General features: G+C 34.4%; 1 long non-coding RNA gene across 1 annotated transcript; it reads right to left on the bottom strand.

Moving 5' to 3' along the window:
- Positions 1-3084: 3084 nt before the first annotated feature.
- Positions 3085-4447, bottom strand: LOC134287420 (uncharacterized). The gene is made up of 2 exons (XR_009997296.1): positions 4136-4447; positions 3085-4069 (listed from the first exon to the last, which is right to left on the bottom strand). It is a non-coding gene; the product is annotated as an uncharacterized LOC134287420 (long non-coding RNA).
- Positions 4448-12935: the final 8488 nt, after the last annotated feature.

A 12935-nucleotide genomic window follows, 5' to 3' on the forward strand; every position in this document is an offset into this window, starting at 1 on the left:
TTGACCATTATGGCCTACACCCGGGGCCCAGAGCTCGACCATCCACAACGGCGTCAACATTGTGGTCCTTCGATCGATTATGTTTAGCACTTAACCACTCTTCTTGTTTCATTCGTCCGTGGGACACTTTTCCCAGCGGAAGACAAGTTTTCTTTCCCACTCCGATTTCAACTCTTGCACAAATTACTTCCACAAAGCACCGCACAAGCGGGCGGGTATAATCGGGTGGAATCGTCGCGATTTGGTAATTTTCGGACACCACAAACCGAAGCAAGACCAGGATAGGTGTAAACGCGGCGAGATGCGAAATTCAACTAATTTTATTTACATTTCTTATGCTACTATTTACATGTGATGTGCGTTAGGTGTGCACAGTGGGTCAAAACTATTTTGCGTGAGTCAAAATTAATTAATTATTCTAATTGGGAAATTTCATTTTATGTAATTCTGAGTAAGTATTGAACAATACCTTTGCCATTTCTTTTTGCAATTATTTTGTAAATTTCCTTGGCAGTTTTATTGTGATTTGTTCTGTCATTTTTCATGAATTTTTTCTATTTATTTTCATTACTTGTAAACTGCCTTGAAAATTTTCTTAAAAACATTGTCGGTATTTCTCATAAAAAAATATTCGAAAGTTTCTTTGAGATATGTTTTGGCTATTTAATCTTGAATTTCTTCCGCGATCCTTTAGTGAGCTACTTCGGTGTTCAGCACTTCCTTTGGAAATTCCTCCGGTAATTTGTTTGGAAATTACCCTTTAAATATTATTAGTAAATTTCATTGGTAGCTTTTTCGGCCATTTCTCTAGTAATTCCTTAAGCCAATAATTTGGGAAATTCCTCGGACGATTTCTTTACGGATTATTTTCTCAATTGCTTTTGCATATTCTTTTGTGGTTCGTCTGTGTGAATTTCGTGGGGCATTCTTTTGATAGTTTCTTACATAATTCCTTCGGAAATTCTCGAATAAACTGAAGGAGTTTTAAAAAGGAAGTTCGATTTTCAAAAGAATATTGAAGTAACTGCTTAATCGCAAAGGAGTTTTCGATGAAAATCTCAAAAGAAAATTCGAAGAAATACCATCAAAACTTGCTGAAGAATTTCAGAAAGAATTCACAGATCATTTGCTATAAAAAATGCGTTTCCAATGGTGTTTCAAAAGTAATTTCTATAATAATAGCCAAAAGAATTTATGAATAAATTATGAAAGATGAAATTAAGAAAACAATCGGCCAAAACCTATCCCAAAATAAATTGCCGAAGCAATTCACGAAGGAATTTTCAATATTATGCAAAAGGAGTTTCAGAGGAAATCTTTTCCAAAAACCATGCCAGCGAGATTCTCAAATGACTTGTTGAAAAAAAAAACATCGAAGGAATTTCTGAACGAATTTGAAAAGGGATTCGTCCAAATTGTGAAGAAATGTTCAAAAGAATGGAAAACTAAAATAACTAAATCGGCCGCAATGAAATGAACAGATAGCACCATCGTAGATTTGACGTAACTCGACTGCTGTCACCATGTTACAGTGCATATACGGTGGCGCTTTTGTTTTGATGCGGTGAGTGGCGGAAAAGTTGGTTTCAATGCTATCAATCGAAGATTTTTTCAAAAAAAAAAAAAACCGAAAGAAATCTCTAAGAAATTTGTCAGAGGAATTTTCAAAAGAAATACTGTATAACTTCCCAAAGGAATAACGAAAGACGATTCCTGATGCCTGATAACATTTTCAAAGCAAGTTTCATTGGAATTGCCGAAGTATCCCGAAAGAAACTGTTGTAGGAATTCCTTAATTTATTAATGAAGAAAACTCGATGAATTATTTGTCTGATAACATTCACTGGAATTATAGATGTGAATTATAAAAGAATTACCGAAAAAGTTTTCAATGTAATTGTCGAGAAATTCCTCAAATTTATTATCAAAGAAATATTTAATTACAAAGATAAAATAAATTTAAAAAAAACGTACCGAAGGAAATCCCGAAAAAATACAATGGGAATTGAAAGACTTCACCGAAAGATGTTGATACCGAGATACCGAGAGGCGCTGGAGAAATTGAATAAAATATCGAATGGATTGGTGGCATAATTAAAGGAAAAACTCTTGAGAAACTCCTAAAACGATTGGTGAAGGAACGCTCAAAAAATCCGAAGAGTTTGAAATGACATTTAACAATAAGCCACTTAAACTCCATGAACTAACAAATGAAATTATTAAAGGATATGCTGAAAGTTTTTTTTTGTAACAAATTCCAAACTTATTCTCAAAGAAATTATCGTAGAGGATACAAAGCAGTTGCCGAAGAAATTTGTCAATGTCAAAGAAATTGTTGAGGGATTTCCAAAAGAAATTTGAATTGTGCAACAAATTGCAAAACAGTTTTCTAATAAATTGTCGGACAAATTTCTGAGGAATGCCGAAATATTATTTCCGAAAATACAAACTTCTTGTATTTTACGTACTTCTTATTTAAAAATTGGTAATTTTTATGAATCATACTCTCAATTGCTCTTCAAAAATAAATTTATGCTCACGTAGTAGTTTTCAACTTATAAAAGATAAAGACAGTCACTATTTATGTTAAGTTCAAACCGAAAATGCAAATAAGTATCCTGATTTAACACCAAGTATTACAGTTGCTCTGGAAAGATATGTTTATATTCAAATGATTGCTTGCATACGATAAAACACAGAGCTTGCCGTAGTAAACGTGAAGTTTAGAGTGAAAATAAAAATATCCTATATTAACCTTATTTTTTGGAGAATTTTTAGTTTCTGCGGTTTACTGAGTTTTTAGTTCACAATAATACAGCATTTGTCTAATAGACGTTTTAAACACTTCACATTTATCTAGAAGGCCGAGTTCCATAATTTTGCAAATTAGATCAATCGGTTTGAGCGGCTGAAAGCCACTAAATCTGGCACCCTCTGGGCACCCCCTAGGAAAAAATCCTAGATACGCCAATGTTGACGTGTGAGCAAACATTTTGGACGATTGAACATTTGCATGGTAATCAAAAAAGCAAAGCAAGATGCAATAAAATAATCAACGCTATTCTGTGACTGAAAGCCGAAAAATACCAAGTTAAAATCTATTTGTTTTGTTTATTTTTTTTTGATGTTCTGTTAGAAGTGAGCATGCATCATAACAAAACCAACGGAAATAATTGGTTCCCTTTTGAAATAAGATGAACAACTTCATTTGGCATAGCATGAAGAGGGCTATTCGAGTTACACGTCAGTTTTCTCATGATTTTAAAATTGGAAAGGCATAAGTTCATTTAATCTTTTTTTCAATCAAGAAACCTATTTCATCCCGACCTAAACCAAGACCTAAACTCGTCCACCTTTTCCAAACTTTTCATTTCCTTCCAACCGAAAAGGTCACGGCAATATTCCACCGATAGATTTACTTTCATCCGATGCTCCACCGCTTCCCTTCTGCAGTCAGTCAGTGGCAGTTTATGTCTACCGAGCTGCACGATTTTCCGATCAACCATCAATGACTTTGGCCTATCTGACATTAGCGGGTGCCAGTGCACGTTACACTTTCAATACGCTGGCTGGCTGGTTGGCTGCTGGCAGCTGGCACTGACGACTCTATTACACTGGCTCGAGGGAACAGCAGACTTTGTATATTTATTGCGTTTTCACCTGTTGCATCCAGTTGAATTGTTCTGTCATCATTACCGGCGATCCAGAGACAAGTGGGTCTGTATATGCACGAGGATTACAGATTTACAAAAGTTGTTCTGCGCTGAAATCTGTCGTCGGGCTTATGAATTTCCCTATTTTTTTTTTAAGTTTTGTCTTATGTAGGCTTATTTCTCTTGAATTTACCTATATTTTAAGAAAATACGGGCCCATAAAAGGTTAACATCCCCGGAAGTAAATAAACAAACAACTTTAGTAAATTTTCACTCTTCACAAGTGGTGTTTTCTCCACTAATGTTTTACAAAAATAAACGAAAGATAACGGTAATAAAGTTTTCCGTTCAAAAAGTTCTGTTGCGTGATATCTATGGATGATAGTATACACAGATCGTTATCCCGATGATACAACCTGTAGAAATAGAAACCAAGATTCAAGATGGTATAGGTAAAGTTTTAAAGCTTCCACGATACGTACCTTAGTGATATCCTTGACGGCTTTGCCAGCATCAACTGCAACCTTGATCCCTTTGATAACGGTATCTGCTTTATCCCATTTTGAACCTCTTCTTCTGGTAAGTCCATCACTATCATTGGTATAGTCGGGTGGATTGTGCATAGAAGATACTTGCGATGAATCACTCATACAGCAGCAACACATCGCCGTTGAGCAACATTGAGGATACCCATCGGATACACCCATTTTCATTGCAATGCACAGAGCAAATAATACGAACTTAAAGTATTTCATAGCAGTGGACAGTGTGACCGTGTTGGCTAAATAGGAATCAAACTGTCAGTAGACCATTCAACATCAAAATATTCCGAGAACCAGCTGCACTATACTACACTGTAAACGAGTAATCGTAAACATTAATTACAGTTAAGTACATTGTCGGAACATGACCATTAAAAAAAACTAGAAGTCAGAAACGAAAGCAAAAAGCTGACGGTAAGAAGCATAACATTCGATCAATCAGCTTTTAACGGAAGATTTCAGCTGCACGCGATGCTTTCAGAAAATCTTCTGGGAATAAAAAAAATGTCGGGAATGCCTTCGGAGTGTTCTCTGAGAAATGCTTTCTTCCATGGATACCAAAACCGAAAGTGAATTAGTTCTACGCAAGTGTTAATCTCCCAGTATCTGCCGCTGCTATTTTCCATCCACTTTGTACATCGAAGGCCGGTCCGCGTTTCTCCAGTTGTGAGTTCGGAATCGAGAAAATTATTGTGCGTTTAACAACTTCTTTTCTAGGGATCTTTGTAGATGTTAATCTAGGCGTTCTCCAAATATTTCAGAAATTTCTTAAAAATATATCCAACAATTGCTCCAGGATTACTTTCAGAAAATCTCACAAAAAATATTTGAAAACTTTTCCCAGATTTTGTTTAAAAATTCCTCAACAAACGTTTCTAGGAATTCCTCCAGGAGGAGAACGTGCCTCTAGAGCCGACCTACTGATACCATGAGAAGTACTTCCTGAGATTTCTACATGGATTCTACAGGTGATTTCTTCTGAAACTTCTTCAGGAATTTTTTTTTTTTCAGAAATTCCTCCTTGAACTCTTTCTGCTATTTCTTTAGAAATAGTTACAAATATATCTCTAATAACTTTTTCAAACTTTTAAGGATTTCTTCATGAATTTCAACAAGTGATTACCTTAAAAGTTCTTCAATGGACTATTTTAGAAATTGCTTCATTTTTTTTTAAATTCTGCAAGGACTCCTTGAGAATGTTTTCCAATGGTTCTTTCAGGAATTTCTTAAGAACATCTTGCAGGATTCAGATATTTTTCCAGGGAATATTTTGAAATTTAAAACTGAAATTTTGAAGAAATATTTCAGGAATTCTTTCAGAAATTTGCCCCGGGCATTTTTCAGAACTTTATTTAATGGTCACCCCACAAATTCCTCAAGGCTATTTAAGGCGAAACTGGAAGGATTTCCTCATATTTTTGTTTTTTGATTTTTTATTAAATAATGAAGCAATATTTTTGAAATCGGTTTTCGAGCACATGTAAAGTATGGATCAGGGTATCTTCTGAATTTTTTGCGCGGTAGAAAATGTTTTTCGTTTTTGCAGAAACCATTTTATAGTGAAATTTTGTTCAAAAATGGTTTCTGCAAAAACGAAAAACATTTTCTACCGCGTAAAAAATTCAGAAGATACCCTGATCCATACTCTACATGTGCACGAAAACCGAAATAAATAAATACATAAATAAAAACATTCATTCAGATTTTTCTTCTAGGAATTTCTTTACTTTCTAACAGTGATTAATTATTCTTCTACTTCTTCTTCTTCTTCATGGCTCAACATCTTCACTGAGACTTGGCCTGCCTCGCTTCAACTTAGTGTTCTTTGGGCACTTCCACAGTTATTAATTGAAGGGGTTTTATTTGCCTGTCATTGCATGAATTTGTATATTGTGAGGCAAATACAATGATACATTATGCCCAGTATCAATGATACATTATCTCCGGAACGGGAATCGAACCCGCCGTCTCTGGATTGGCGATCCATAGCCTTAGCCTTTAGGCTAACTGGAGACATATGATTAATTGATATGTTTCAGAGAAATTCTTCGAAAGAAGGATTCACTCAGAAACTTTTCGGAGGATTCAGTTAAAAAACCATCCTGAAAATTCTTCTTCTTCAGAAAATCCTTCAGCGATACCTTCAAAAAAATATCCAGGGATTTTTTGAAAAATAGTGCCAGTTATACCTAAGAAAATTTTTCGGAGAATTCCTTCAGGAATTTATCCTTTACGACTTTATCGAAATTTTCGTACAGATAACACTTGAAATTAATTTTAGAACTTCTTTATAAAGCTTTCTTGGAATTCCTTCCGAAATAACTTCATGAATTCCCTGCGAAGATCCTCAAGGAGTTCCTTTCAGGAAATCTTCCATGAATTCCTTCTCGAAAGTTCTTCCAGAACATCTTGCCCTTTCGGGACGGAGCGCAGAAAGTGAAATATCCATACAAATGGCTCAACTTTGGGTCACCAGAACTCTTAGATTTCCCAACAAAACAACCATTATTTTTCCTCATTTGAAAGAACTACTCTTAATCTTTCGATTTCTAGCTTTGACTATCTTAATAAATCAGAAATAATAAATATGCGACAGATAAAACTTTTACATGTTTTACGATTTTTGTCCTTTTTCTGTTGACGTTGATGTGGTAAATCTCACAGGCAACGTAAACAAAAGTTTGTTTGCACACATACAAGTATAAGTAATGCCTGAATTATTGAAACAGTTTACATTACATAGAACAAAGTCTAAACAGATGAAAAATATATGCACAACTGTTACCGCTCAACAGCACAATTGTGCTGGTTCGTCACGAAAGGGATAGATTGCTCAGAAAATCCTCAAGAAGGTCTTCCTGAAATTTCTCTAATAACGGTTCTAGAATTAATAGATTCCTTCAAATATCAGTTCGAGAGTTCTCACGGATTATTTCAGAAATGCTTTAGCGGATTTATCGAGAAAACCTTCCACAGACTCCTTTAAAAATTCTTCCAGGGATTCCTTCAACCAATTATCCTGGGTTTTCTTGGAATTCTTTGAGTCAGATTTCTATGAGTTCTTATTCGGGTTCGTTTGAGAAATCCTTATTAAATATCTCCAAGCAACTTTTCAGAAGTTCTTTCAAATCTTCTTAAAAAAAAATCAGTGGTTTTAACAGCAAGATATCCAAAAATTTATACGGGTCTTTCTTCAAGAAGTGTTTAAGAATTGCTTGAGGTATTCAATCGAAAATTCCCACAAAAATATTGCAAGGAATTTCATCAGCGATTCAATCTTGCAAGAATTTTTCCAGAGATACTGCATCATTACTTTCAAAATTTTTCCACGGATTCCTGCAAGAGTTCATACAGAGAATTATCCAGAATTTCCTTCAGAGGAATTCCACGGGGTCATGTCAGTCGATCCTGAGCGACCATTTCAAAAATATCTGAAACTTTGCACAGTTTTTCAATTTCATCTAAATCGCCATTTTTCGATATTAAACCTTCATATTCTCTCACGACTAACTTTTCAAAAGGGTGTATGCGAAAATAGTTCAAAAATATTCTAAAAGCTGTACAGCAAAAACGGATTGTTCGATTGTTATGAATTTTTCAGCAAAGTTAGATAACTAAATGATGATTCCTTAGAAAATATACACTGTAAAAAAATTATTTTTTTACTTTAAAAAAATATGATCTTTGTCACAAAAACTAAAATATCTCAAAACCCTATCTTTTTACCAACGTCAATTTTTTAGGGGAAATGGCCCATTATATCAGCTATCTACCATAAAATTTTGGTGATGGTAAACTGATAAACAAAAAAGTTATGACATTTCAAACACTTCACAATTTCAACATTTAGTAACAAAAAAAAAAATTTTTTTCTGTGTAAATTATTTCGAGAATTATATTTTGATGCTGATTTTATTGTAAAAGCTACCGCCTGAATTAAACAAGTTGTTTTCATGATATTTTTGTTTGATTATTCATAATTACTATTTGAAACTTAGACGCGATCCAGTCTTGTGATCAAAAATACGCGTATACGTCTAGTTTATCTGCAAAAAAAATACCTCTTAGAGAACATACTTTATGATCGGAAGAATGCGAGTAACTTCAACAACAAATGCATGAGAGGTACATACCACAGACAAACAGACGAAACGCCTAGAACAATTTTCGTGAAAATCCATCGCCCAGTTCACACTACCACCACCTGGTGGAAATGTTTCACGAAACACTGCGTTGTGCAATATCGTCATCAGAAGGCGCTAGTGTGAAGCGTCAAACGCAAAGAAAAACGATGGGTGCTCTTCTGGCTATGAAAGCCACAACCAAGATTCAAAGTGATCGTTAAAGGCGTGGTCAATGAAAATTTCGTCAGTGTTACGTTTGTTTGTCTGTATACATACCATGACAATGCTCACGAAAAAGCAAAAAAATACTACCGCTATGGATATTAAAAATTTTATAGTATTTTTTTTTCAGCCAAGCAAAAAACACCAAACTAGTCAATAAAAACTAATAAGTGATTTTGTTTATTATAATCTAACGAACAACATGAACAGTCGCTTTTCCAAAGGTCTTCAACTCAACGCTCTCTTGTAGACCGTTTGATGAAAAAAAAATGTTCAAAAGCGTTACGAAATCTCACCGAAAGCACCATAGATAAACTGAAAGAGACTGGTTATGCCCAAATGTCCACATTGAATACAAATTTACGCATTCGCACGTCCTGCCGTCTAGACTTTGACAAACGAACCAACTGTATATCATCGGTAAAGCAGAGCGCAGGAAGTTCGAAAACGACAACAACTGAGAAATTGCCAGAAGTGCTAAGTGCAGAGAGTCATGCCACCGTACCATCAGCGACATCTGTTTAAACAATTTAATCACGCCCCTTTTCAATAATGCTTTGAAATATCCTTCAACATCTATACCCATTTCAATATTTTTAACGTTGCAAAACACGCTGAATACCCATCTTGAAGAAGAGGGAAAACAGTTGTCCTCAAATGTAACAGCAAATTAATGAATAAACGACTAATGCGCGGAGGGCGTGATGAAATCGGAACATTACTGTACATATAATATACTCTCTCTCTTTTTGGCGTAACGTCCTCATTGGGACAAAGCCTGCTTCTCAGCTTAGTGTTCTATGAGCACTTCCACAGTTATTAACTGAGAGCTCCCTCTGCCAATGACCATTTTGCATGCGTATATCGTGTGGCAGGCACAAAGATACTCTATGCCCAAGGAAGTCAAGGAAATTTCCTTTACGAAAAGATCCTGGACCGACCGGGAATCGAACCCGTCACCCTCAGCATGGTCATGCTGAATACCCGTGCGTTTACCGCCTTGGCTATATGGGCCCTATATAATATACATAATACATAATAAAAACAGCTTGTTTTACTCACGCAAGGCCATTAACAATAAAATGAGCATCAAACTGCGATTTCCGGCCGAAATAATTTACACTAAAAAAAATATTACTAAATGTCAAAATTGTGAAATGTTTGAATTGTCATAACTTTTTTGTTTATTAGTTTATCATCACCAAATTTTTATGATCACCAAATTTTTATAATACAATGGACCGTTTTCCCTAAAAAAATACGTTGGTAAAAAGATAGGGTTTTGAGATATTTGAGTTTTTGTGACAAAAATGATATTTTTTAATGTGAAAAAAGATTTTTTTTCACAGTGTAAATTTTCATAGGAATCACCATTTAGTTATCTAACTTTGCTGAACAATAAAATTAGCATCAAACTGCGATTTCTGACCGAAATAATTTACACAGAAAAAAAATATTTACCAAATGTGAAAATTGTGAAATGTTTGAAATGTTATAACTTTTTTGTTTATGAGTTTACCATCACCAAATTTTTATGGTAGATTGCTTATACAATGGACCGTCTTCCCTAAAAAAATTACGTTGGTAAAAAGATAGGGTTTTGAGATATTTGAATTTTTGTGCCAAAAATTATATTTTTTCATGTTAAAAAAGATTTTTTTTCACAGTGTATATTTTCTTAGGAATCACCATTTAGTTATCTAACTTTACTGAAAAATTCATAGCAATCGAACGAACCGTTTTGGCTGTGCAGATTTTTGAATATTTTTGAACCATTTTCACATACACCCTGTTGAAAAGTTAGTCGTGATTCAAAATAAAAATTTGATATCGAAAAATGGCTATTTAGATGGAACTGAAAAACTGTGCAATGTTTCAGTTCAATAGAAAATCATGAATTAAAAAATTTCCTTAATTTTGATGCTGTTGCTTGGAATCGCTCTTCAGGTATTCCTCCATACAATTCTTCTGATTTTTTTCTGAAATAGCATGTAAAGATGACCTTAATTTCTCCACGGATTGTTTATGGGATTAATTCAGACATAATTTAATGGAATTTCTACAAGGATTCTTTGAAAAATATCAAAAATCTTCCTTTCCAGGGATCTGGAGTATTCATGGATCTCCGAGTATTTCCACAGGAATTTCTGCAAAAGGCTGATCCATGATATCTTTCTGAAAATCTTTAAAAAAATTTATTAAAACATTTTTTCCCCAACAAACTTTTCTTAGAATTCAACAAAGGATTTCACCAAAAGTGTTTCCAGTTATTTCTCCTCAGAATTTCATCAGAAATTTTTCCTGGGATACCTTCACGAATCTCCTTGGGACTTCTTCAGATATTCATCAACAGATTCTTTGAGAGGAACTTCCTGAGATTTGTACTGGGATTCTATTGAAGATTTCTATTGAAATTTCTTCAGGGATTCTTTCAGTAGTTCAAGTTTGTATTTTTTCCAAAATTTGTTTACGGATACCTTCGAATATATCTCAAAAGACATTTTTAGGATCTTTTCAGGAATTTCAGCTAGTTATTTCATGGAGTAATCCTACAGAGATTTTTTGAGAATGTTTTCCAATGGTTCCTTTAAGAATGCCTTGAGAAATTTTTGCAGCATTCAGATATTTCTTTTGGATTATTTAGAAGTTCTTTCAGCACTTGTACAAAAATAACTGACTTAAATCATGAAAGAACCCCTTAAGGCATTTCTAAATAAATACTTGGATGAATGTCTTATTTATTCTAAGAATTTTTTTTTTTTTTTTATCTGTATTAACGAGATTTTTAGCCCTGGGCTAGTTCATCTCGGGACCCACGCTTTACTTCCCTTCCGAAGGAAGAACTCACATTTTGCGAGTTTGTCGGGAGTGGGATTCGATCCCAGGTCCTCGGCGTGATAGTCAAGTGTTCTAACCATCACACCAGGTCCGCTCCACATTCTAAGAATTACCTAAGGTATCACTAGGAGTTTTTTTTTTTAAGATTCCTTTATCCTCAAAAATAATCCTAATGATAACTTTGGAGATTCTTAGAAGAAATTATTGGAAATTTTCTGAAGGGATTCTAAAACAAGAATTTTTTAAACTATTTCTGATGTAATTTCTGAAGGAATTCCCGGATGAATGCTTGGGAGAATACCTGAAGAAACTCTTCAAGATGAAAATATCATGAGAAATTTCTGTAGGAGCGGACCCGATGTGACTATCACGTCGAGAACCTGGGATCGAATCCCACTCCCTCCCGACAAGCTCGCAAAATGTGAGTTCTCCCTTCGGAAGGGAAGTAAAGCGTGGGTCCCGAGATGGGCAAGTTCAGGGCTAAAAATCTCGTTAATACAGAAAAAAAAAACTTCTTAAGCAACTGTGGAAGGACTTCCAAGTAAATATGCTTCAGGAATTTCTGCACGAATTCCGTGAAAGAATTTTAGAATCTCTTGAAAATGTGTGCAGACATCCCTGCATGGTTGAATCGCTGGTGGGTTTCCTGAAGAAATTCCAGGGAGAACTCCTGCAGATACTCCTGGAGGAATTCTTGGAACAATATGTTAAACATGGTTTGAACAGATTAGTACACCAAAATTCCTTGAAGCATATTCTGCAGAAACAAAATTGCACAAAATCTATTTAATTTTATTGACTATTTGAAAGAATAACTGGAGATTCTTTGGAGAAGTTCCTAAGACATTACCGGAAGAATTTTTGTTAGAATCTCTGAAAAAAAGTTGTTTATTAATACCAAGCAATCCCTAGGTGTTAAGAAATCCAGTAGCAGTAGCTAGAAGAAGTTTTAGAGAAACCACATGAAGAATTTCCAGAAGAAACTCTTATGAATTTTCTAGAGGATTTTCTAAATAAATGACTAAGGGTAAGATAAAATCTCTGAATCAAATATAAAAAAATAAAAAAAAAATCTTTGTCTGAATATTACGAGCAATCATTATTTAAGAAAAAAGGGTTCCTGAAATGAACTTCCAAAGAAAAACCCAATATACATTTCTTAAAGAATCATCATGAAAAAAAAATCTCCTGATGTTCCATATTTTAAAGAAATCGTTGAAGAAAATTCCGAAGAAAATCTCTTGGAGAAAGTTCTGATAATATTAGTGGAAGAATTCCTTCAAAAATGTTTGAAGAAATACATTCGCGAACTACTGTAGTGATCTTCGAAGAAAATTTCCTAAGAATCCCTGTAGAATCTTGAAGAAACTTATCTGAAAAAGTCCGTGTACTAGTTTCAGGATGAATCTTTTAAGAGTTTTTTTGAGAAACTTCATGGAGATATTCCAGAAAAATTTTTTGAGAAACTTTTCAAAACATTACAATGACAGGAATGGAATCGGACAAGTGAAGAAATTTTTACTTAAATCATTCAAGGGAATCCTGCTTGGATCTAC

This window comes from Aedes albopictus, chromosome 1 (assembly GCF_035046485.1).
Source record: "Aedes albopictus strain Foshan chromosome 1, AalbF5, whole genome shotgun sequence".
NCBI classification, from domain to species: domain Eukaryota; kingdom Metazoa; phylum Arthropoda; class Insecta; order Diptera; family Culicidae; genus Aedes; species Aedes albopictus.